The sequence below is a fragment of the Rhinolophus ferrumequinum genome, chromosome 8 (genome assembly GCF_004115265.2).
Source record: "Rhinolophus ferrumequinum isolate MPI-CBG mRhiFer1 chromosome 8, mRhiFer1_v1.p, whole genome shotgun sequence".
In the NCBI taxonomy this organism is placed as follows: Eukaryota; Metazoa; Chordata; class Mammalia; order Chiroptera; family Rhinolophidae; genus Rhinolophus; species Rhinolophus ferrumequinum.
Window position 1 is genome coordinate 51,895,362 of NC_046291.1, and position 25,742 is coordinate 51,921,103.

General features: G+C 37.3%; 1 protein-coding gene across 9 annotated transcripts in view; it reads right to left on the reverse strand.

Annotated features, from left to right (window-relative positions):
* Positions 1-25,742, reverse strand: part of RAPGEF4 (Rap guanine nucleotide exchange factor 4) — a 278,945-nt gene that overhangs the window by 88,165 nt on the left and 165,038 nt on the right. The window contains exon 1 of one of the 9 annotated variants that reach the window (XM_033112749.1): positions 24,217-24,508. The exons of the other annotated variants lie outside the window; for them this stretch is intronic. The gene's annotated coding sequence lies outside the window, so the exon portion shown is untranslated. Of the gene's footprint in view, positions 1-24,216; positions 24,509-25,742 lie in introns of those variants that run through there. 9 annotated transcript variants of the gene reach the window in all.

A 25,742-nucleotide genomic window follows, 5' to 3' on the forward strand; every position in this document is an offset into this window, starting at 1 on the left:
GTTTAAACAGAAGAGGGAAAGAAGTAGCATGGTGATATTAGCGAGATGATCAAAGCTAGAAAACCAGCTCTAAGAGCAAAACCAAGGTCAGACGAGCCTGGGAAGCACTCGACAGGAGTCAGCCTCCTCAAGAGGCACAGTAGAGCACAGGAATTTGCAAAGAATTGGTCTGAGGACAAACAGACCCAAGACCAGCACAGCAGGGTGGCTGCACACAGAGTGGGCCAGGGCTGCTGCATCTAGCATCTACCTTTCAGCCCTCTCACCTTCTCGCTAGTCCACACCCCCACAAGGCACTGTCCCCGTTGGGCTACAGACAACGAATGAGGACAGCAGGTGAGCACAGAGGATGAGGACAGCAGGTGAGCACAGAGGAGCCATCATTAATGCTGCCTCGGTGTGTGTCCTAGGGTGGCCCTATGTTTTGACCTATAGCCAGAAAATACATATCATAAGTGGGCCCTAGAAGGAATGGAATCTTCTCCAATTAAATTTCATACATTTCAACATGTCAATCATGTGTGGAGGATAAAAATTCTTTCTCCCAACCTGGGCATGAAAGAATCCAAACTGGGCTAGGAAAATATGATCCTAAAAAGCTAGGCAAAGAGAACAGATAAGGGCAGAGGTATTCAGCTTTCTCTCTGTTTTTCTTGGCGTTCTCCACTGAAGACTTCCCTTAGGATTGACTGTAATTGGTTTTTTGTTTGTTTGTTTCTGGAGAGAGGAGGCATTCTACTGCTTTTTATTATGTTTCTATTACTACTGAAAAGGAGACACAGTAAGGAGAAATATTCCTTTTGGCACCAGAGCCAATTCAGAAATACTAATCAGGTGATGAAAAATAATGAATTTATCCTCCATTACAAGATGCACAATAACTCCCCAGTAGATTATATTAAGGTATAAGGAACTGTAATAGGCTTCATGAAAAGCCATATTTAGGCCCTTTTGAAAGCAGATAATTCTTTTTACTCAAGTATTTGCTCGCAGAAGCCTTTTTGCAAGGCACCACATTTTAAGCCAAGAGATAAGAATAACAAGCTGGATTGGGACACAAAGCTCACGACAGAACTCTGGCAACACCGTGCAGTAAAAAGTCATATAAGTCCACATCCAATTTAATTCAAGTATTTAATAAAGGCGTATCATGTGCAGAGCAACGTGTTAGGCGAAAGTAGAACATTCTGATAAAGGGCCCGGTCTAAGCGAGCTCTTGAGCATATCGGGAAAGCAAAACTTCTATGGGTTAAACCATTAGTGAGACAATATGAGTCCACAAAGAAAAGCAACAACATTCTGAATTTCGAACTCCCCCTTTTTCATTTCAGGTGAGGAAATCCTTAGGAGGTAGGGAGAATACTATTCAATGTTTTTTAGTGAAAATGATATACTCTTAGGAGCGACATTCACTTATTTTGGCATTTGGGGATAATACAACTAAGGTCTTAGAAATGTGTGCCTCATTCTTGTAAAACGTATCGCCAATGTCATCACTCTTTGGTTGACTGGATGAAATTAAAGACTGAGTCAGACTCATAGACAGATGTCACCACTCTGAAATAACTATGTAAGGTTTTCCATTTATTAAATAATGGAAAAATCATCTATTGACCTCTTCGGCTTCCATCTGCAGGCTTTTTTTTTTTTTTTTTTTTTTTTTTTAAGTTTTCCAAGTCAAACTTGGCTTGTAAAGGTCCAGTTTCAGCTTCCACGTGTAGGAGACTGAAAGTTGTCACTCCCGTCCTTACAACTAGAAAATGCTGAACAAAGTGAAAACAAGGACTTCTCTTGGGCCTGTCAGAGAACTGAGGGTGCAGTGCAAACTACCTCCCCAAAATATGGAGAAACGAGGGATCTGGAGCCTTCCACGAGCAGAAGCCACAAACTGGTAGGAACACTCAAATGGCTACAATGAATTAAACAAGGAGGCCGTTGCCCTCATGAGGCTCTCGTGCGATGGTGGCCGGTGTAAGCAAACCAAAATCTAACCTGTACATGTCCCAAGGTCATGAAATTGAAACCCAAGAACAACCAATCACAAATAGCCAACTAGGCTGGAAGGTATTGCCAATCAAAAATTTCCTTACTTTGCTCCTACCTTTTCTCTATAAAAGTATCTCCCTGAGCTCCTGTTCGCTCTGAACCACTTCCAGTGAGGTGCTGCCAGATTTTAATCAATTTTTGCTCACATAAACTCTTAACATTTTTAACATGCCTCAGTTTATCTTTTAACAATAGTAATTTTGATGAATTGCTGGTGGCTAAATGGGGAGTAGCTTGCGAGTGACAAACTCCCGTGGGAGGACAGTCTTGGGTGGGTCCCCACACTTTTGTGGATGTTGCATCCTGGAAGCCCACCAGGTTCTCTTGATGAAGAGCCAAAAAAGATCTCCTTGTGGCTCTGGCAGGGGGTGGGGAAGAGAAAGCATTGTGAAATACACCCACAGCATTCTCTGTGACAAAGGCCTACTCTCCAGGGAAAAGACTTTACTAGGTATTATCCCATTTGGGGTAAGGGCATTTCTCTGACTCTAGTCCCCTCTAGCCTTCCTGTCTCACCTAAAGGAGGAAAAAGAAGCTAAAAAGTAGTCATGGGGGGGTCACAGTGCAGGGACACAGGCCCACTAAATGACAGAGATTTAGTCATAAGATTATAGGATACTTTCCTTCCCCTACAATCCTCCAACTATGCCAGTGTAAAAATAGTGGGTTACAGCTGCAAGACGCAGACTCCAAGGAGGGGTTCTTAGGGAAGCCCAAACACAACCAAGGAGACAAAAACAAGGACATCGGAGGAATTTGAAGCCTCTGGCATCTACAGCTACAGCAGCCATATACAGCCCAGCCCAGCTCCTAGCCCGATTAGCATAAAACCTCACAGGAAAGGCCCATTTCTCTCGGTTCCTTTTACACAATACATCATGTCTGGTTTTCCACCAAAAGTTACTAGATGCGCTAAAGGCAAGAAAAAACAGAGTCTGAAGAGACAAAGTAAACATCAGAGCCAGACTCAGATATGACACAGATTTTGAAATTGTCAGACAGGAAATTTAAATGACCTATGATTAATATGTTAACTAGGGAATAGTATTCCATTAATAATACTAATAAAAAAGTAGACAATATGCAAGAATATATTGAGCAATGTAAGCAGAGAGAGAGAAACTCTAAGAAAGAAATGTCTTCCTTCCCCCTCCTTCCTTCATAGACCAATAACAGAGAAGGAAGGGCAGAAACTGGGTGGGAGTTGAAGAAAGCAGACCATGACCCTCTACCCACTGCTGGAATGAGCAGCCCAGTCTCTTCAGAGATTCCACTCCAACAAAAGCTAGAAATTTAAAAAAATGGATCTCACAAGTTATTTTGTAGATATTAACAAATCAATTCTAAAGTTTATATAGAGAGGCAAAAGACCCAGAAGAGCCAACTCAATACTGAAGAAGAACGAAGTTGGAGGACTGACGCTATTCTACTTCAAGACTTACTAGAAAGCTACAGTAATCCAGACAGTGTGGTATTGGAAGAAAATAGAGAAATGGAACAGAATAGAGAGCCCAGAAATAGATCCACATAAATATAGTCAACTGATCTTTGACCGAGGAGCAAAGGCAATACAATGGAGTGAAGTTAGTCTTTTCAACAAATGATGCTAGAACGATTGGACATTCACATGCAAAAAAATGAATCTGGATATGGACCTTACACCATACATAAATAGTAACTCTAAATAGATCACAGACCTAAATGTAAAATTATCTAACATAACATGTTATAATAACATACTATATAATAACATAATATAATGAATTATCATGTTATATAATTCTAGTTTGAATAAAAACGGGTAAATATCAACTTATTCCACGGATATTCTCTGCCTTGTGCTAAAGCTGATTCACTAGAATTCAAAGGGGATTACACTGGTAAATTATGCTACATTTGGGTTAAGATGCTAGGTTTGGGCTACAAAATGTTTAAAACGAGATTGGCCCAATTAGGGACACACTCTCTGCCCCATCTGAGAAGCTATAGAAACTACTTTAAAAAAAAAAAACAAACCAGCCCACTCCAGGTGATTTTTCTCATCCTTGGTGCTTCGAAAATTCATAATCAATGCATTAGATGAAACAGTTCAAAGAACCTTTTGGGAAGATTGGTGATCAGGCAAGGATAGTCCTGAATTTCTTATTTTTGAGAGATCTAGGGAATAGATCTCAATAGACGTCAATTGTATCCTGAGTTGCCTTTGGGCCCCTCTGCATTTCCTGAATCTCAATTACTGCAAATATTTCCCTGCTTATGCCATAGCTATTTACCTTTCTGTTTCTTCAAGTATACGAATACCTTAAAATAAAAAAAAAATTTTAAAACTCTGTTCTTGTTATCTCGGAATCCCTGTGGTGTTTTGCTCATAGAGATTATTCACTAAATATTTATTTGATTAATATGTGGCGAAATCTCTGAGGAGCTTTTACCTGGCAGTGGTATAAAAAAAATGGAAAGAATTTTTCCTCTTTTAATTTCTGACATTCCAGTTTTGCTCTTGTTGGTTAGATATGGAAAGGCTCAGTTTATTGGATGTTGGCAAATAATTTGTACATTAGTTTACTTTCACTTCTCTCTTCCTAGGAATAACAATTCCCTTCAGTTCATATCTGTAATAAAGTGTTTGGAGGTTGCAAGGGAGAAACATTAAAGTTGACGCCTTTGTATTCCTTTAGATCAAGAAAGTTCTCAAAAATAGATTGTCCTAGAGACATGAAACCATCCCTCTTCATCATATGACTTCCTCTTATTTTTCCCTTGACAGACATGAGATCAGTTTTGAGTTTTCATTGTTTTTGGTGCTCTGAATGTTTTTTGGACATTTTTGAGAATTCATACATTTGAATTCATACATGAGAATTCTCAGACATGTGATGGAACCTTAAAAATACACATATATACATGCATCCAAAAATTCTGCTTTTAATGAACAGATTTCCAGAAGTCCATACACAGATCCTAAAAATAAACATGTATATCCATAGCACCTCAGAAATCCACTGCTAGATAAAAGCCCAACAGAAATATGTCCATACTTTCACCAAAAGACATATACTAGAATGTTAAGAGAACAGCTATTCACAATAGCCCACCCCCAACAGAATGGACAATAGATTGTGGTATATTCCCATAATGGAATGAGAGAAACAATTTATAACTGCATACCACAATGTGGATAAAGTTCACAAACATAATACTGAAGGAAAGCAGCTATATACAGAAGGTATGTACTGGGTGATTGCATTTATCTAAAGTATAAAAACAGATTACCTTTAGTTGGAGTAGTAGCTAGAAGGAGTTTCCTTCTGGAGTGGTAGTGACGTTCTATGTCTTGATTTGGGTGTTGTTTACATGAGTGTGCTTGTGAAAATGAATTGACACAAATGACGTACTTTTTGTTTTACATGTGTATGCTAAGCTTTAATAAAAAGTTAAAAGAAAAAAATCTATTTTATAAATTAACTTAATCTCCTTATCAAAAAAATATTAAGAAGCTATTTACTAACCCTCATTATACATAGAAAAAAGTAAAGGAGACCTTGGGGTTTTGAAACTTAACATTTGAGGGGCACCTAGTCGTACGTGATCCTGACATAGGGCCCAACAGGCGGCAATTTGTACGCTTCAATTTTCCTTTGAGGGTGATTCATGCATATATGTCTGTATGCATGAAAGACACCCAGCAAAAATGTCACTACCAACAACCCCCCCAGAGGGTGGGCTTCAGGAGTAGGACACTGGGCAAGAGAGTGAGTCTAGTTGACCATCTAGCATTTTTAGACATTTTCATTCATTTAGTAATTCTGAAAAATTTTAGAATACTGATTACACATGTAATGCATCTCTTGCTTACTATACCAATAGCACTCTCAAAGGTATATAAACACATGAAAAATTAAAATATAAAGAGCATTAAAGTCAGTGTATAACTAAATGTTTTATAGCTCCTATATTTGATTTAAATATCAGCTATATTTGGCAAAGGATACCTTTTTCTAGCAGATCATAGTAAGTATTAATAAAATATCAATGGATGTTATTTATTCATATATTCCATTGTAAATACAATATGATTACATTCTCCCCAGATATTATGCTTAAGAAGCCCCATGATTTGACTCTCGAGAAAGTGACAAATAGTTATCTATAGCCAAATATAAGTTTCTGAAGATATAAGTTGTATCTGTCAAAAGTCTCAGAAAGTTTCACAAGTACTTTTAGGTAACGTATTAAATTCAAAGTAAGTGACATGCATTTAATGTTATATGTTGTGGAAGTTCTTCAACTGATTTTTTTACGTTAAGGTAACGGACAATCAGAAAACGCATATGCTTTTGTAGGCATCCTTACCCATTTGTCACCTGTTCATGTCAGCATTAATACATCAGCAGGTGGGTTTCACAAGGTCAGAGTTATACCCCATGCTGTCCTTGGTGGGGAACAAATGCAAGTCCCATTTAGCTGAATCCTATATAGACATCACAAGTATTTTATAGAGGCACAAGGAGAAGGGGAGAAGGAATAGCAGCAGTTGTCCAGGTTGGTTCAAGGAAGCCTTCCCAGAGGAGGTGACATTTGACCAGAGTCTTCAGGACGAACTACCTAAAGGCTGCAGTGTAGTGTAGGCTAGAGCCCAAATCACAGAGGTGGGGATTTAAAGCATTCTGAGTCTTCCAGTCTGGTTGTAGCATAGAGCTGGAGTTGGAAAAGGTGGGGAAATGTGCAGAAAGATGCTTCTTGTGAAGATATTACAGGTTCAGCCTTGTTAAGAAGACATCAGAAAGTCAGATTGTAGTAAAGGCATATATGAGGTCTGACAATTAAGTTCGCAAACTCATCCTAGAAAAAGTGCTACATACCTCATTGCTGAATATCACAAGGTCACCTTTGAAGTACTCCCCTTGGGAAGCTATGCACTGACACCAGCGCCTAGTCCACCCTTCAAGGCAATTTTGGAACTCTTTTACTGAAATGGCCATCAGAGCTGTCGTCTTATTACCCTTGATGTCCTTAATGTCATCAAAATGTCTTCCTTTCAATATTTCCTTTATTTTTGGGTAAAGAAAGAAGTCATTGGGGGCCAGATCAGGTGAGTAGGGAGGGAGTTCCAATACATTTATTTGTTTACTGGCTAAAACCTCCCTCACAGACAGTGTCGTGTGAGCTGGTGCATTGTCGTGATGCAAGAGCCATGAATTGTTGGCGAAAAGTTCAGGTCATCTAACTTTTTCACGCAGCCTTTACAGCACTTCCAAATAGTAAATTTTGTTCACTGTTTGTCCAATTGGTACAAATTCATAATGAATAATCCCTCTGATATTTAAAAAGGTTAGGAGTATCGGTGCAACAAGTTCGCGAACTTAATTGTCACACCTCGTACTGAGTTATTGCTTTTTACCTTTTCATCTTCTTTTTCATGACAAAATAATGCATGCTCATTAGAAAGTATGAACATATTTAATCATATAAATCACCACTCAAAGATAACTATGATTACTATTTTAGAATATTAATATTAATCCCTTTTGTGTAAGTGTGGATTTCATTTTATTTTTAACGGAAGTGTGATAATACTCTAAGTAAAATTTTGTATCTTCCCTTTTTACATAACACTAAATCATAAACAATTTCACATATTACTACAAATTCTTTGTAACCCTCATGTAAAAATTCCATTAAATGTAGCTAAGCATAATTTAATGATTCTGTGGTTGAACCTTTAAGTTGTTTTAAATAATTTACTAGTATAAATATGCTGTGAGTTTAGGCAAAAAGTTCCCCCCACCCATATTTGGAGTTATTTTCTCAGAATCAATTCTTGGAAGTAGAATACCCAGGTCCCGGGTCCAGGTTATTGATATATATTGACAAATTATGAAGCCTACATTGAAGGCAATTTGGATAGAACATTTCTTCTGGATAAATTCTTGGAAAAATGGTCTATCTTTGGCCTCTTGAATGTAGCCATTGGTTTCTATATTAAGACTAATACATATTAATGTGGAACAAATTAATCATAAGACAAAAATTTCCAACAGAAAAACACAAATACATTTTCCTAGCTTTTAAATGCATGCTTTGCAAAATGCCCTAAGCCATTATTTTAATAGCATAGTAACTCCCAGTTGGGAAAGGTAAAATAATTACCATGAAAAAAAAAATCTTTGTCCTGCACTTTGAATTGAAAACCATGCACTCAATTGACTTTTGTTCAGTCTTCTGCATGTAGGTGTATTTGTCCGTATTGATTGAAATATTTAAAAGATTTTTTTTCTGCCTCAGACAACCTGGTACACGAAAGCTGAAATAAATACAATTTTAGTACCAATACAGGACAAGACCATTCAAATAAATGACTTTGCTAGCTTTTAAGGACTCAGGAACCTGAGAGCAGTAGTATATTTAATCTATGTTATTCAAAATACCAGGAATAGCAAAATCCTATTAATGTTTTCAAGAAATCTTTTAAGCCTTAACAAAGCTCATCAAAACAAAAATGATGAAAATCCTAAAAGGCATATCATATAAAACATGAAAACAAGGCAGAAAAGTAGCATACTACACAAGACACATCTGGCTCATAAGCCAAGTTCCCTAAACACAATCTTTTTTTTTTAACCATCAAATTGCACTAGAGCAGATGATGGTTTCTGTTAGATGTGCCAACTGTTTTAAAAAGCCAAAGAAGTAAGTAGTGTGATATATTACACTTTTAAATTTTGATTGCATTCATATTTTTCTTTCTTCCCCTTTCTGTATTTTTCTAATTTTCTAGAGTGTGCATAAGAAGAAAAACCACCAATTTTTTAAAGCCTTACTACTACTTGAGGAATAATACACTGATGGATGGCATTTCTACCTCAGGGTTGCACTATTTTGATTCAAAGTAATTTGAAAGGCTTTAGAACTACTTGAAACGTCTGCAAGCACAAAGAGAAGGAATCAAATGTTACTGTGTTCTTTTATTGATGAGAAACTTTAACTGTGGACATAATTTTTTTTGGAAGTAAGATGAAGATTACAGCTCACCCTAAGGACAGATTTCACAATATCTCTTTGAGAAAGGAGAAATGTTCAGCTTCATATAACAAAGCAACAACAGCCCCTTGACCAAAGCTCTGTCAGACTGGGGTTAATCATTATAAGATTTGGTGATTAACTGGCTGTTTTCAGAAAAAGCACCAAGTATCTTGTTCCCATCTGCTTTTACAGGAGCCTCCAGATTCTGGAAGGATTGGGTTTTGCAGCCATGAAACAGAAATAGCCTAACTGTGGGAAGGTAGAGTCACGATTTGATGTGGTGGTGACAGAGGCTCACTCTGGCCACCCAGTACCTGAGTTAAGAAGAAGGGACTCCACTGCTTTCCTGTTTTCTGGCTTTACCTCTACCTGGCATTGGAAACACTACAAACCTCTGCTCTGTGCAGCTTAAAATGACAGAAATGCTAGGCCGCATTTTAAAGTAAATCTCTTTTCCAAATAAAGACCGAACTTTTATTATGTTACTGTCTTACCACTTAAACCTAAAAGAGTTTTTTTTTTTTTAAGTGAAGATAGTCAATGGTATTGTAAAATAAATTTTGAGAACTAAAAGTTTCATTCTGTTACACAACGGGGTTTTCTCCAGAATGCAGATGAACGTACATTACCAGGAACAGGAGGGAAGGAAGGAGACAGCCTCGGAAGTTCACATATTTGGGCTATCGGTGAGGGAAACACTCTCCATGTGATTTAATCTTAGTATTAAATTAGTTTATTTCAAAACATCACAAGGAAAATGCCCTGGGTGAGTCACTATGCCTGAAACACCACAAATAATTTGTCAGTTACTAGTTGGTACTGCTATTGCTTCACTCTTACTTTAAGTAGCCATTTTGAGAACTCTCTCTCTCTAATTATCATCAGGAGCTTAAACCTCAGTAACTTTACCACATTTAAAAGAAGGAGCAAGTTGGAATCTTTATGAATATATAGAATAGAGAAAACTCTGAGACTATATAGTTCACATAAAAACTCTCAGGATATGAAAAGCAAACACATATGGAAACAAAAACTGGGGGAAGGGCAAGGCAGTGAAAGTGGTTTTCTTGTCTGATTTTGGGTTGGGGGTTATGGGAAGCTGTTCATTTCTTTCTCATCTCATCTGTTTAGGGTGCTCACAACAGGTCCAGGAAAGAAGGGGAAGAAGGAAGGAAGGTGTGTGGATTCATCCTATTAGATACTATTCCAGGATCCGGAGAGGATAAGGACAAACATTTATGTGTATTAAGTGCTCTTTGCTAAGTTCTTCACATGAATTATCTTATTTAATACTTACAACAACCCCTTGATGTAGGTAGTGTTGTTATTCCCATTTCACAGATGAGGAAACTGAGGCTAAGGGAGGTTAAGTCCCTTGTCCCGGGTCATATAGCTGACAGGTGGCAGCTTTGGCACATGAACCCTCCGATTAACCACTACGACCATCACCCTACATGGCCTTCTATGGAAAATGCCCTTGCCCACCTTCCCTCTGAAGGAAGGGTGATTTTTTAAAAGAGCCAATTTGATCGCGTCACTTTTCTATTTAATGGTATTCTATTTAACTTTCTGTTTAACTCTTTAATGGTTCCCCATTCCTCTGGGAACAAATCCAAACTTCTGAACATCATTTAAAAGGCTCTTCACTACATGATTACATAAATAAGATGTGGTACATATATACAATGGAATATTACTCAGTCATAAGAAAAGATGAAATACCGCCATTTGGGACAACATGGATGAATCTTGAGATTATTATGCTAAGCGGAATAAGTCGGATAGAAAAAGTTGAGAACCATATGACTTCACTCATATGTGGGGTATAAAACTGAAAGCAATAAACGAACAAGGCAAACAACCCAAAACTCACAGACACAGACAATTGTTTAGTGGTTACCAGACGGTAAGGGGGACGGGGGTGAGGTAGAAAAAAGTAAAGAAGGTCAAATACATAGTGATGGAAGGAGAACTGACTCTGGGTGGTGAGCTCACAATGAAATATACGGATGATGTATTACAGAATTGTACACTTGAAATCTATGTAATTGCATTACCAACATCACCCCAATAAATTTAAATTTTAAAATAATGTGAATCATACTCTGTCATGAAAAAATGTCTTAGGGTGAACAAAATATTGTCACTACTCATTTTAAAAAGTATGATATTATCTTAGTAATTGTGTTATGTCAGCATTGTTATAGGCCTACTGCATCCATAGTGACTGACACATAATAAGTATTCAATAAATATCTGTTGAATAAACAAACAAACAAACAAAGACTCTTCATAATTTCACCTCGGCTTACCTCTCCAGCCTCATTTTCTACCATTGCCCTCTTGTGCAATTGCTCAGAATGTTTTTCCAGCCCCTCAGATATGTGCCAGACTCTTTTGTTTTGGAGGTTTTGCCCATTCTGATTCTGCTCCCTCTGCCTATAACATGCGTTCCCCTCCCTTTTTCTGACTTCCTTATCCTTCTAGTCTCAGCCAAACGTGCCAGGCCCTCTATTATAGGCTTCTAGAGCTGCAATGTCCGATATCATAGCCACTAGCTAGAAGTGACCATTGAACACTTGAAATGTGGCTTGTCTCAACTGAGACGTGAGTGTGAAATACACAGTGGCGTTGGAAGACTAAGTACAAGAAAAAAATAAAGTAAAATATATTGGTAATCATGTTTTATATTGGTTACATGTTGAAATGGGAATATTTTAGATATACTGGGTTAAATAAAATATATTATGAAAATTAATTTTATCTTTTTCTTTCTACTTTTTAAAATGTGGCTGCTAGAAAAATTTAAATTACACACGTGCCTCGTGTTACATTTCTGTCGGACAGAGCTGCTTTAGGCACCCTGCACTTCCTTTTGGTGACACACATTCCAGTTGTAGTTACTTGTTTACTATCTGACTTTTTACCAGACTGTAAGATCTAAGAGGGAGGGTGGTGTCTGTTTTATCCCCCCTGGTGCTCCAGTGCTGAGGACAGCACCTGGCATGGCATGGCTAAATTGAATTGTTGAAATAATGAAAGCTAATAATAGGTGGGGACGTGTTGGAAAAAGAAGAGTAGCAAAAACACTATCTCCTTTAGCACAAAATGTGAATGTGGTCCTTAAATCTTGTCGTGAGAAAGGAAGAAAGGAGATGGTGCTGATGAGTTTGGGCTAAGAGAATTTGAAAATATATTACTAGAGATATAAGTGGGGCAAATCACCTTTCACTGGTTTATAATCAAAACAATACAGTATTTGTTGCATGCACACTATGTGAACTTTATACGTATGTTCTTATCTAATCCTCACAACAAATGCAGGAAGTAGGTATTATTGTTACCAACTCATTTTTAGAGGATGAACTTGAGTCTTAGAGACGGTAAGTAACTGCTCAAGGCCATATAACTAAGAAGTAGCAGAGCCAACATGTGAACTCAAGCAATGCGGCCCCAGCCTCCTCGCTGGTTTACGCCTGCGGCATAGCTACATTACTCCTATGGCATATTGCCGTTATACAGCTTGCACAGATGTACAGTAGTCCCCCCTTATCTGCAGGGAATACTTTCCAAGACTCCCAGTGGATGCCTGAAACTGTGGATAGTACTGAACTCTATATATACTAGGTATATAGGTTTTTCCTGTATACATATACCCATGACAAGGGATGATTCACGTCCCAGGAGGAACAGAGCAGGATGGAGAAAGATTTCATCATGTTACCCGGAATGGTGCACAATTTAAAACTTATGAATTGTTTATTTCTAGAACTTTCCATTGTAATATTTTTGTCTGTGGGTGACCCCAGGTAACTGAAACCATGGAAAGTGAAACTGTGGATGGGGTGGTGAGGGGACTACTGTAAAAAGAGATATCTCTGCCCAGAAACACAGGCTCTACCCTTATTCCCCAATCATTTAGTTTTTACAAGCCTTAACAATAGGAAGTGGGTAAGCATTTAACCAACTGCTTACTTTTTTCGTCAGACATGCAATAAGAACTTTCCACAGATTATTTCATTTACTTTTCACTATAACTTCATGAGGTGAATGTTTTTCTTCTCTATTGCAAAGACAAAAACAACTAAAGAATAGAGAAATTAGAAACAACTAAGATATGTAATAGTATACAAATGGTTAAAAATAAGTGATGATCCATTAAAAATTAGAAGACATTTTGCAACCATTACAAATAATGTTTCATGGAAGAGTTAAAATATATGGTAAGAATGATTAGACTAAAAACCTAACAGCAAGAATGTCTTTTCTCATCACTCCTGTTCAACATCATACTGGAAGTCCTAGCTAGTGAATCAAGAAAAGTAAATGAAACGTACACAGATTGGAGAGGAAGAAATAAAACTGTCTTTATTTGCAGATGACATGATTGTCTATGGAGAAAACCCCAAAGAATCTACAAAAGAACTTTTGGAACCAATAAGCAAGTATAGCAAGGTCATAGGATATAAGGTCATAAAAAAACCCAAAAAACCCAGAACAAAACAAAACAAAAACCAAACAACAACAACAACAGCAACAACAACAACAACAAAACAGTTGCCTTCCTATATACCAGCAACAAACATTTGGATTTTTGAAATTTAAAAAACAATACCTGTTGCAAAACTATCAAGAAAAAACATGAAATACTTAGGTATAAATATAACAAAATATGTACAGGATATATATGTAGAAAACTACAAAAGACTGGTGAAAGAAATAAAAGAAAATCTAAGTAAATGGAGAAATATTCCAAGTTCAAGGATTGGAAGACTCAATATTGTTAAGATGTCAATTTTTCTCAACTTGATCTGTAGATCCAGTGTATCCCAATCAAAATCCCAGCAAGTTACTTTGTAGATACTGACAAACTGTTTCTATAATTTATGGAAAGGAACAGTACCTACAATAACCAACACAATATATAAGAATACCTATACACTATAGTCAACTGATCTACAAAGGAGCAAAGGCAATTCAATGGAACAAAGACAGTCTTTTCAACAAACAGAACTGCGAAAATTAGATGCCTGTATGCCAAAAAAAATGAACATAAGCATAGACCATATAGCTTTCACTCACAAACAAACAAACAATAACAAAATCCCTCAAAACGGATCATAGGCCTAAATATAAGAAGCAAATCTATAAAACTTTTGGAAGAAAAGAGAAAAAAATCTAAATGACCTTTAGTTTGGTGATGAGTTCTTACATACAATACCAAAAGTATGATCAATGAAAGAAAATATTGATGTTGAACTTTTTTGAAATTAAAAACTTTTGCTCTGTGCCTGCTGTTAAGAAGATGAAAATACATGCCACAGACTGGGAGAAAATATTTGCAAAACACATATCTCACAAAGGACATATCCAAAATATACAAAGACATCTTAACACAATAAAAAATAACCCAATTTAAAAATGGGCAAAAGACCTTAACAGATATTTCTATAAAAAAGATATACAGACAGCAAATAGGATATGAAAAGATGTTTGACATTATTTGTCAGTAGGGAAACAAATATCAAAACAAGAATGAGATACCACTACATACCTATTAGAATGGCTAAAATACAGAAAAATACTGAAAATAGACAATACCAATTGTTAGTAAAGATGCAGAACAAAGTAACCATCATTCATTGTTGGTGGGGATACAAAATGGTATGGCTACTTTGGAAGACAGTTTAGCAGTTTCTTACAAAACTAAATATAGTCTTATCATACAGCAATTATACCCCTAAGTATTTATCCAACTGATTTGAAAACTTATGTCCACACAAAATATGCCCACAAATGTTTATAACAGTTTTATTTTAATTCCCAAAAACACAGAAGCAACCAAGATGTCCTTAAATAGGAAAATGAATAAACAAATTGTGGCACATCTATACAATGGAATACTATTCAGCAATAAAAGAATGACCAAGCCATGCAAAAATATTTTATCTTAAATGTGTATTGCTAAGTGAAAGAAACCAATCTGAAAAGGCTACATATGGTATCATGTCATTTGTGACATCTGAAAAAAATGAAATTATAGGGAGAACAAACAAATTAGTGATTGCCAGAGTTACTGACATGGAGGAAGAATGGATAGGCAGAGCACAGGAAGTTTTTTAGGGCAGTAAAAAACTATTTTGTATGATACTGTAAACGCGGATACATGCCACTATGCATTTGTCAAAACCCATAAAACTGTATAGCACAAAGAGTGAAACAGTGTATGCAGATTAAAAAGATCATTTAGGAGGTTAGGGATCCCAGGATGGAATGCAGATTGTGACAAGATAATTTGACTATGTTACAAACGTATCAAATGATCTCACTGAAGGGAGAATGCTGAGGGAGGTGGGAAAGGTGTCAACTTAATTTCAGAAATGAATGGAGTCTGTAAGACTAAAGGCAAAAAAACACTGTACATAAGCACGCTGTTCTAGTAGATAAAGTTTGTTTCTCAAGGGGGTACCGGTAATAAATCTAAAACCACCATACATGTATACTGAATAAGACAAGTAAATAGATGGCAGATGGTACGAGTCAAATTTCTCACTGTCAGGGTGGGAAGTTACAGACAAACATAGAGAAAAGGCTAGAGTGAACCATGTGGTAGTGGATGAGAGTTATAAAAATCAGTCTGAACTCACATTTAGCTAAATATAGATGCAGATGGAAAAATAAACAAATATTTATACATATGTTTATATGCTCAAATTAGTATGCTTATATGTATGTTTCCTTGCTCTCTCAGCTGAAAGGGCTTAGAAGCAATAACATCCCAGTAGAAACAAGCACACCTACCACCTGGATCTTGGTTTCTCACACCATTCTTCAGTAAAAGGAACCAAGGATCCTTAGCAAAATGTCTGTTGCTAAGACAGGAACAGGGAATGCACAAGCATCTGGTTGTGTCAGAAAGTAAGGAAGTGTCCAAATACAATGATGGGAGTGTGAAAAAGAAACACAGGAGAGAAATAAAAGAGCTCCCAATGACCACAGCTGGAACAATTTGAGCAACAAAATAAATACAGCAGTATTAGATGATAACCCAAAGTATAAAATAAATACTCATGAGTCCATACTGACATAAACAAATGCTTTAAAATGAATAAATAAATAAATAAGGCAGAAGGAGACAAATCTTTCACGAAGAAGAATTCCAAATAATTTATGCAGATGTTCACTACCAAGGAGGTGAAGCATGACTCCCTACCGAAGTGTGGGCAGTGCATGGTAACTTCCTTCCGGATTCAGTAGGGAAAAGCGGGGGAGGGAGAGTGACTTACAATGGGGAAACTTGGCAAATACTACCTTACTTACCCAGGTGATTAAAGGCAACACCAACAATGATAAATCATATTGATAGTAAGTATCTTGGTATGATGTGATAAAAATGGTACATTATTTCTATGGTCTTTCCCCAAAAACCCATACTCTGAGTCTAATCTTGAAAAAACAAAAAATCAGTCGACTCAAAACTGAGGGACATTTTCCTAAATACCTGACCAGTATCCCTCACATCTGTCAGTCCTCAACAGCAAGGAAAGTCTGAGAAACCTAAGAGCTTGAGGAGCCAGGACCACAAAATGTAAAGTGATATCCTAGATGGGATGTTGGAACAGAAAAAGGACATCACGTGAAAACAAAGGCAATCTGAATAAAGAATGGAGTCTGGTTAATGATAACATATCAGTAGTGGTTCATAAAAAATGGTGAAAGATAAAAACTGTCAACCCATAATTCTCTATCCAATGAAAATACCCTCTAGGAATGAAGATAAAGACATTCCCAATGAAGCAAAATTTAAAGGAATTCATAGCCAGCAGACCTGCTTTATAAGAGTTTCTAAAGGAAGTTCTTTAGACAGAAGGGAAATGGTACCAGAGGGAAACTTAGAACATCAGAAATAAAGGAAGAACAACAGCAGTGTAACTGAAAATAATTTTTAAAATGGGAAGGGGGTGGTGTGAAAACTAACTTTTACAATATATAGATTGCTGTTTGAAAAAAACAATTGCAGAAGAAATTCATTCTCCAATATGGTTGAAACAATATTAAATAATTTTAAAAGTCCTTTAAAAACTTAATTGAAAAAAGTAGGCTATGAATCTATATATATAGAGAGAACTAAATTTGTTTCTATATATTAAATATAGAAACACACAGAGCTCTGGGTGGTGGCATTTTGGGAGATGTTTAAAATAGCTTCATGTTTCCAAATATTCAACACAAGCACTATTAAATTTATGATGAAGAAAAGATAACCATTGTTTAAAAAAATCCACTGTCTTGCTAGACTTCATTTTAGACTCTTGGCACCAACATTTCCTCTTAGGCACACAATATAAGCTTCAATGACTCATCTGAATGTAAATTTGGCTCTTAGACTTTAAAGACTTAAAATCAAATAGATAAAAAAGAAGAAATTCCTATAGTATTCTAGGACAAATAGGATTGCTTATGTCATCTACTGATTCAGAACCCACATCTAAGGAGCTCAAAAGACTTAACAAGATCAAATCTTGTTAATTTCCACATCATACATGTTAAGACAGTGAAAAAGAAATTATGATTCTGATTGAATTGGAATGCATGGAATTTCTAAAGCACAATGCTTATTGCAATCAGAGCTATTGCAAAATGTGATGTCAACATAATTCTCCTAAGTGCTTCTGTGCTACTGCTTCATAAACAAGGGATGAAGACTAACCCCAAATGAGATATTGATTGCAAAAATTATGATGTTATCTGAGTACTCCACAGGAAAGGGACTGATTTGTTAGCAGTCAGCCAAATGTGCCTCACTGGAGAGGAAGAGTAGACATCTACCATTTCCTGTTCCCCCTTTTCCTGGGCATAGACCTTCTCCCCATCTTCAAAACTGAGCCCACACTGGCTCAGAGTTGGGGTGGAGGGACCACATGACCCACACTAGATCAGTAAGTATACTTCTGCAAGGTTTTCTAACTGTAGCTGCCATTTTGGTGGCCATGTTTGCTGGCTTGCGGGGAAGTAAAAAGTACTTCCTTGGCTTCTGCTAGCTAAAGGCCAACTCCACATCTGTGAACATCCTGTGAACTGGGGCTCTGACTCCCCAACTTACACTTTTGTTTGCTTTTGAGGTGGCTTGATATGAGTTTCTGCCACCTGTATCTACAGAGTAGAGTCTGAAGTTATACAATAACTTAGTAACTCTGCAATCTTGTGAAGAGGGAGAATGTTGGGGTATGTGTGAGTAATGAAGCATTCCTTTCTCAGAAATCCTTTGGTTCAAGTTATGTGGCTCTTACGACATGTGAGGTGTTTCAGCACCATCTCTCAGTACCACATTCTGATATAATTATCCATTTATTTGTCTCTCTGCTAGACTATTTAGGGTGTAAGTTTGGTTGGTCTTTGAAGACTTAGTTTTACTGGACTTTGTATCTCAAGAGCCAAAGTATGTGCCTGCATGGCACGCAGTGGCCACTTAATCAATGTTAGCTGATTTAAACAGGATTAAATAAAATACGATCATTTTTCCTCCTATTACAGAATCACTTCGCTCCTTCAAACTTTATTAATTGGAAATTTGACTAGGCTAGAAAAATTAATTTATTTAAGAAAAAGGGTGTTATTATCCTATTTAGTAGTACAAGAAACCATAAAGACAATGATTAAACTAATTAAGAAAATAAATTGTTTCAAGTAGGCCATCGCTATTTAAAATCACTGATTCATATAGAAATAATCTGTGGGTTAAGTTACAAATAATACCCCTCTACCTATTCATTAAATTAGGTCCCTGAGGATGTTTATTAAGCAACACTTTGTTAGCTTGATTCATTTACTATTTGTACTTGAAATACCCACAAAACAACCTTTTACTATTTCAAAAGGTGACATTTGCAGTTTTACATACAGTTTACTTACAAACATAAATTCTCTTAAAATCTACAAAATATAACAGAGAGAGGAGATAAACATAATAAAATTCTTGCTGATTTTTGCTTCATTGTTTTTATTTCTTTCAGACACTTTCTAATTTTATTCATGCCCCAGGCACATGCTACTCAGTCTAAATATCTCATCATCACTCTCTAATGGTGATTATCATTAACTATTGACTGGATCGAGCAGTTATAGTACAAAAGTCTCATCACACCTTGTTCCTGGCTACTACCTAGAACGACCTTCAAACTCCGTCTCCAAATTCACTTTATCCTCAGCATTCCCTTTCTTAGTTATTGCCAGCTGCACCCTTCCATGTGGTCAGGCCCCACACCCTGAAGTCCTCCTGACTCCTTTGTTTCTCTTCCCTCACATTTCATCCATGAGAAAATCCTATGAACTCCATTTTCAAATCCACCCAGAACGTTCCACTTCCCACCACCTGCACTGCCACTACACCATCTTCTGTGTCTCTCCATGAGGTACCACACTAACTGCCTAGGAGCCGAGGAATTTAGTGACAGTGCTATTTAAAACTATTTCCATTCTCGTGTGCTTATTTATGTGAATGAGCTTTCCTAGTACTTACATATCTAAAAACCAAGAAGAGGAATAGAATTGATACTAAACCCCTGTTGCATATAGATAACAAATTCATTTTTAAAAAGCACCCAAGTCACTCAGAGATGCATTTCTAATGATAATTTGCTTTAATATTTAATAATTATTTTTTAAAAATCTATAAAATACTTATTTTGTTTTGACAACTGTGCACTCCTACTAACTGTCATAATTCAATCCAGAAGAAAATATCTGATAGGGACCCATGGTCACAAGAAATTTTATAATGCTAAGGTTTAAACTCACATATTCATTTTTGATACATGAAAGTATAAGAATAGGGTGATCAAGAAGACACTTTCAATCATAAAAATACATTACAGCTTGGAGGTGCCATATTAACCCTGGACAGTTCACATTTGAACAAGTAATATGAAGGAAAATTATTTTCTATTTTACTTAAGAGACTGCTATGTTTGGGTCTTTGTTATTGTAGCTGAATCTGTATATACTAATACATTGCCACAATTAAAAAAGTAATCAGGCCTGGAAACAGATTCATTGCAAGGAATAAAATTATATGGAGGAAATAGGATGGGAATATGATTTAAAGGAAAAAAAGAAATAATGTAACATTGCGAACACTTAAAGAAGAGACGTTCATATATTTTTAAAACAGTAAGTAACAAATTGTTTCCCATAATGCCTGACTCTGGTCTAATACACAGTAAGCATTCTATAAAAATTTGCTAATTAATAGAATCACTTCTCTGGAAAATTTGTCTGACTTAGAGAATTGGAACTAAATATCTTTCTATGGACTGGCAGACCAAAAGTACTCCTTCATTTAGGAAAGCCAAATATCAATATCAATAACATATTAGATCAAAAGGCATATGAATGAAGTAATGAAAATGAATGAGGGAATGAACTGGATATTTTGGCTAACGTGGAGGTTCCCAAGTATCAGGCATCTTACAAAAGAAAATAACATTTACTGTTAACATTTCCACTTTCATCCAAACATTTTTGTGCCATGTAACTAAAACTTCAGCTTTAAGGTTAAACATGCAGAAACCCTGGAGTAGCCACCAGAGGGAGCCCAAGTGTTTTTCTGAATATACCAGACACCAAAGAGAGAAAAAGAAAACCGGTACAAAATATAAAGCTGGGGAAGTGGGAGCATAGGGGTAGGTAGGGGGAGGGACCATGACCTGTTTCGTTCACTTATAAGACTAGCTTGTGGGACAACAGAGCCATTTTTGCATTATTGGTACAAATTTGTTTACTAGGCAGTTGTCCATTGCAATACTTTGACACTCTTAAGAGGATAATTGGTTAAACATAATATTAAAACCTCACATACCCTAAAACTAGGGGGTCCAGGGTGGACTGCTGTGATGACATCCATGACTTGCTGCGGGGCCCCCAGACAAATTAGGCGCCTTCTCCAGCTTATCTTCATGTTCCTACTCTGACTCTATCCTGGTCCATCCTTGTAATCAACTTTGGGTGTGGTTTCCTCACTTTGTTTGGGATGCAGTTATCAAATTACAGCACCGAGTGAGCATTTGGTGTGACTTGGGAATTTTTCATTCTCCTGGCTAAGCCACAACATGTGGACATTAAGATGAATGACTTTCCATTTGCATCCTGAAGTCTTCCCAGAATTTAGAACTGGACCAAATCCTAACAGGATGCAAGAGCACCTTTATAAACCTTCCCAGACCCAATCACCATGTGAACCAGACCCCACCGGCAAATCTCAGTGATCCCTCAGGCTAGAAACATATCCATGGGCTGAGGCTGCCCACCAGGGAATGATGCTATTTAGAACTGAGCGTAATATAATGTTTTTTGAGAGCAGTGTCAAGTTTCAGAATTTTCCCCATGCTTTAGCTTATTTGATCTCCCAGCAGTCCTTTCATTGCAGTAGTTCAGGAATCACTGTCTTATCAATGAGGAAACTGAAACTTCTGGAGGTTGTGACTTGTTCAGTGCCGCTGACTATTAAGTGTCTGGGACAGAAACTGATGCATTTTGGGGGGACTTGAACTATAACAATGAATGAGTATTGAACTATAAGACATTATACTAATGTCTTCTGAGATAGAAAATTGCCATCTTCCTTTTCTTCCAAATTACAAGTGAGGGACAAGCGTGATGAAGTGAATTTAACGATGTAGCACTTTTTTTACCCAGTATTCTCATGGCATGCTCTCTTAAGTTTCTTGTTCATGTCTGGGTGGGGTAACTTTACCATGTATACAAATAAATTAGCACAAACAAATAATTTCCACAAGGTTAGGTTGTCTGCTGACTGCTGTTAGATTTAACATGTGGATTAATGCTTTGAATATGGAATCAAAAGCATTCTTATTGAATGTGACAATGACACCCAATTGGGAGGGGGTGGCTGGCACCTCAGAGAACTAGAATGAAATTTAAAATGAACTTGGCAAATGGAAAAGGAAAAAGAGGGGAAGGAAAATTCAACACAAAGCTTCGCAGAGTGATTCATTCTAGAGAATGGGGGGCGGGGAACAAAGGAAAACAACAGAAATGAGGGAGCACTGACTTGACGGCAATTGTAGCAGAAAAGGATCTGGGGATCAGAGTGAGCAATAGGCTTCAGAGACATCAGCAATCTAGATCTGTCATTTTAAAAAAGAAGGCATGATATAGGGAGGCATGATACAGGGCAAAACTCAAGCTAATTCCTCATCCACATTCAAAATAGATCAAGCTTAAGGGTAAAACATGATGTTTTGCTGGGACCTGGAAATGCCTAAAGCTGAGAAGCCAGATTTTGACGACTTTAACAAGGTTTCTAGAAAGTAGAATGCCCAAAATAATGAACAGTTTTTGATTTTCGATCTGATGAAATTAGCCCCAAGAGATAAAGTTCTGGGGCTCCGTTCCTTGGTTCATGCAATATCCTCCTTTCTCTTCTACCTGGGTAATGTCTACTTTCCATCAAGAGTGCATGCAGGCATTTCCTCCACCGGGAGGCCTGCTCCGAGCCCCTTCCCTTCTCCCTGAGAACTGCACACCGCCCCTGTGTCCTGGTACAGAGTGGGTGCCGGCACTGGCTAAGCACTTGGCATGCAGCACCTCATTAATCCTCCTGGAAGCACGCTGGGGTAGGACACTGTTCTTATTCCTGCTCCATAGATGAGGAAACAGAGGATGAAGGAGGGGAGCTAACTTGTCCACGCTTCTCGTGGGCAGCAAGTAGCAGAGCTGGGCTTTAACTCAAGCCTGACGAGCTCCTAGGCCATGTTTCCATGCCACGCTTCCTGCCCACATGTGTCCACGACACTTCCTTGTACTAATGTGTTCACATGTCTGCCTCTATCCACTGATCACAGCTCCCTGAAGGTAAACTGCTTCATTTATTTTCATCGTCCCCCATGGGGCCTGGGATTGATCAATACGCATGTGTTAAATGAACGGTTTTCAAGCAAATAGATGGCACATTTTACGGGCATTTCTGAATCATTCTTTGACTGAAGGAAAATAGAAAATAAAGCAAAGTTGAAGTGCAGATAACTTAATTTTAAAAACTGGCAATATGAATTCTGAACCATACCAGAATTACTAAAGATGATTTTACAATTTTCTTTTCTGGAAAATTTAAAGAATGAAAATAGCTAAATATATATTTATACATACATACATATGTGTGTGTGTTGTGTGTGTGTGTGTGTGTATGTACATCAGAGATAGATAATATCTATCATCTCTCTCTCTTCAATGTAATTTTACCTATAGGTAAGGAAAATGACTGCAGAATATTTTAACATCTGTAGATTCAAGGGAGCCTGTCTGACACAGAATTGTTATAAGCAAAGAATCCAAATCTTAAATGACATGTAATCCCCAGATTAATTTATCCTATCTGAGAATGCTATACTTTTCTCTCTGAAACATGAGACGTATTTTGCTAACAGTTTGGTTTCAATTTCTCAAAACAAGAATATTAAAAATTCAAATACATAAAGGACACTACATATTTTATTCTCACGCTCAGTTGAGATAACATGCTAGCAGCCCAGAGTTACAGGTGACGAGCGGAATTACCTGCAGCACAGGATGAAATATTTCTGAAGACAGCAATACACTCTCCCCTAACTTTGGATTCAGCAGTTAGTACCTTACTATCAACACGACGTTACGTCCCTTGTCCCTGTTGGTGGTGTAACTGATTCTCAGCTGCACAGCCTGTACGGAGCAGCCTCACCTCAGGCCTGCGCTATTTCTTACAGTGAGAGCGGAGAGAAGCTGTTGGCTAGAGAGCCTGGGGAATCTCATTTGATGCTCCTTTTGTTATCAGTGTTAACTATTAAACGCTACCCAGGTTCTCTGTGATATGTGGCCAAGTCAAATTCTAGTTACAGAAAAGATTAAGAAACTATTCAGAGCAGGGTTATATGGTATAACTCGGTGGCACGCCTAGAAAACCATCATCCGGGCAGCAACATTAGAAAGTTCTATTCCATAACAGAAATTTTTAAAGTGTAGAGACACCAACATTAGAACATTAAAACAATCACTGAATGTAATTCCTAATATTATAAACATAACTCTAAAATAGAGTAACAAGTCACCACCCCAATATACCCCAGTACATGCCCTCTCTCCAAGCAAACTCACGGCGAGCAGGTCCTGTGAACATGGCCGAGAACATGCAGAGGCAACAAACACGTGGCCCAGTTGACAACAGAAGATCAGGTTTTTAGAGTGTTACCTGCATTTACCAGTCACTATTTAGATGAAGGACAACTACACATCATCTTAAAACTGGAAGTGAAAACTGGAAGCTGGAGAGGAAGACGGTACAGTCAGCTTTTACAAGCGATTAGAGGAACAGATGGAATAAAAAGCAGAAAGGAATTCAGCAAGGGCACTCTGCCCCATAAAGTGCATAACTCACAAACACAAAAACAAACATGTCTTCAGAGAGCCGAGAGCTGAAGTTGCCCTTGGCACCTTCGCCATGAAGTCACTGGGGCTCTCCAGGAGGTGGGGCAAAGTAAGTCTTGGCTCACTGAGCTACGCGTTCCAATAGGCCAGCTAAAGAAATGAGTATTTACACACTACACAACGCACAGAATGGGGCCAGCAACAGCTTGCATCTAATCTTCTCTTGGACGATAAGCAATTTGTCCTTCAAAATCAAAACAAGCAGGCTCAGTATTTTCTAAGTCTTTAGCATTTGATTGGTTTGCTCTCCTGTGGAGAGCTTTGCACCTTCAGCCAATCCCATGCGTGTTGTTTCTGGGTGGTGACAGCACTGGTGAAACCATTCTCAGCCCAGAACAGAGGGAAGTGGCTGCCGGGTCAATCCATGAACTTTGGTCAAGATGTCTTGATAAGCTCTGGATGAGCATTGGTCATGTTTTAAAGCAAGATTTAAAAATTGTGTTCTGCAGAAAACTGTTGGTTTGAATTCAGTAGGCGTTCTAAAGCTGGAGTTGAAAGGTTTTACAGGGTTTAATGGGATTATCTAAGGTTTTTTTTTTTAAATATTTTAAATTTGTATCAGGATACACAATTTCCTTTTTCTTTACCTGGCCCTGAATAATAGCCAGTCTCTAATGGTAAAATAAGATGTCATCATTTAATTGGTGGGAAATATTCTAATCTGTGTTCTCTAACCTTGAAAAAGAGCAACAATAGAGACAAATGTTACTATAGTCGCTAATAATTCCTAACCTTTGACCCTAATAGTTTCTTGCTTATTATTATTCTATTGTCCCCTTTTTAATGAGGATTTTCACAAACTGTGTAAATTATTTCCTTATCATTTGCCATTTAAAATCTTGTCTTTATAATGATTTCTGAAAATTAGTCTTCATATAAATGACCTGTGATTTTTAAAAGTTTGAGAAAATTGAAGTCATCTTCTTAAAATGAGATGTATCAAATAGTTTTCCAAGACCCCAAAGCTTGCTCATTACCGTGTTTCCCCGAAAATAAGACCTAGCAGGACCATCAGCTCTAAGGCGTCTTTTGGAGCAAAAATTAATATAAGACCCAGTATTATATTATATTATATTATATTATATTATATTATATTATATTATATTAAAGACCCAGTCTTATATTATAGTAAAATAAGACCAGGCCTTATATTAATTTTTGCTCCAAAAGGCGCATTACAGCTGATGGTCCAGCTA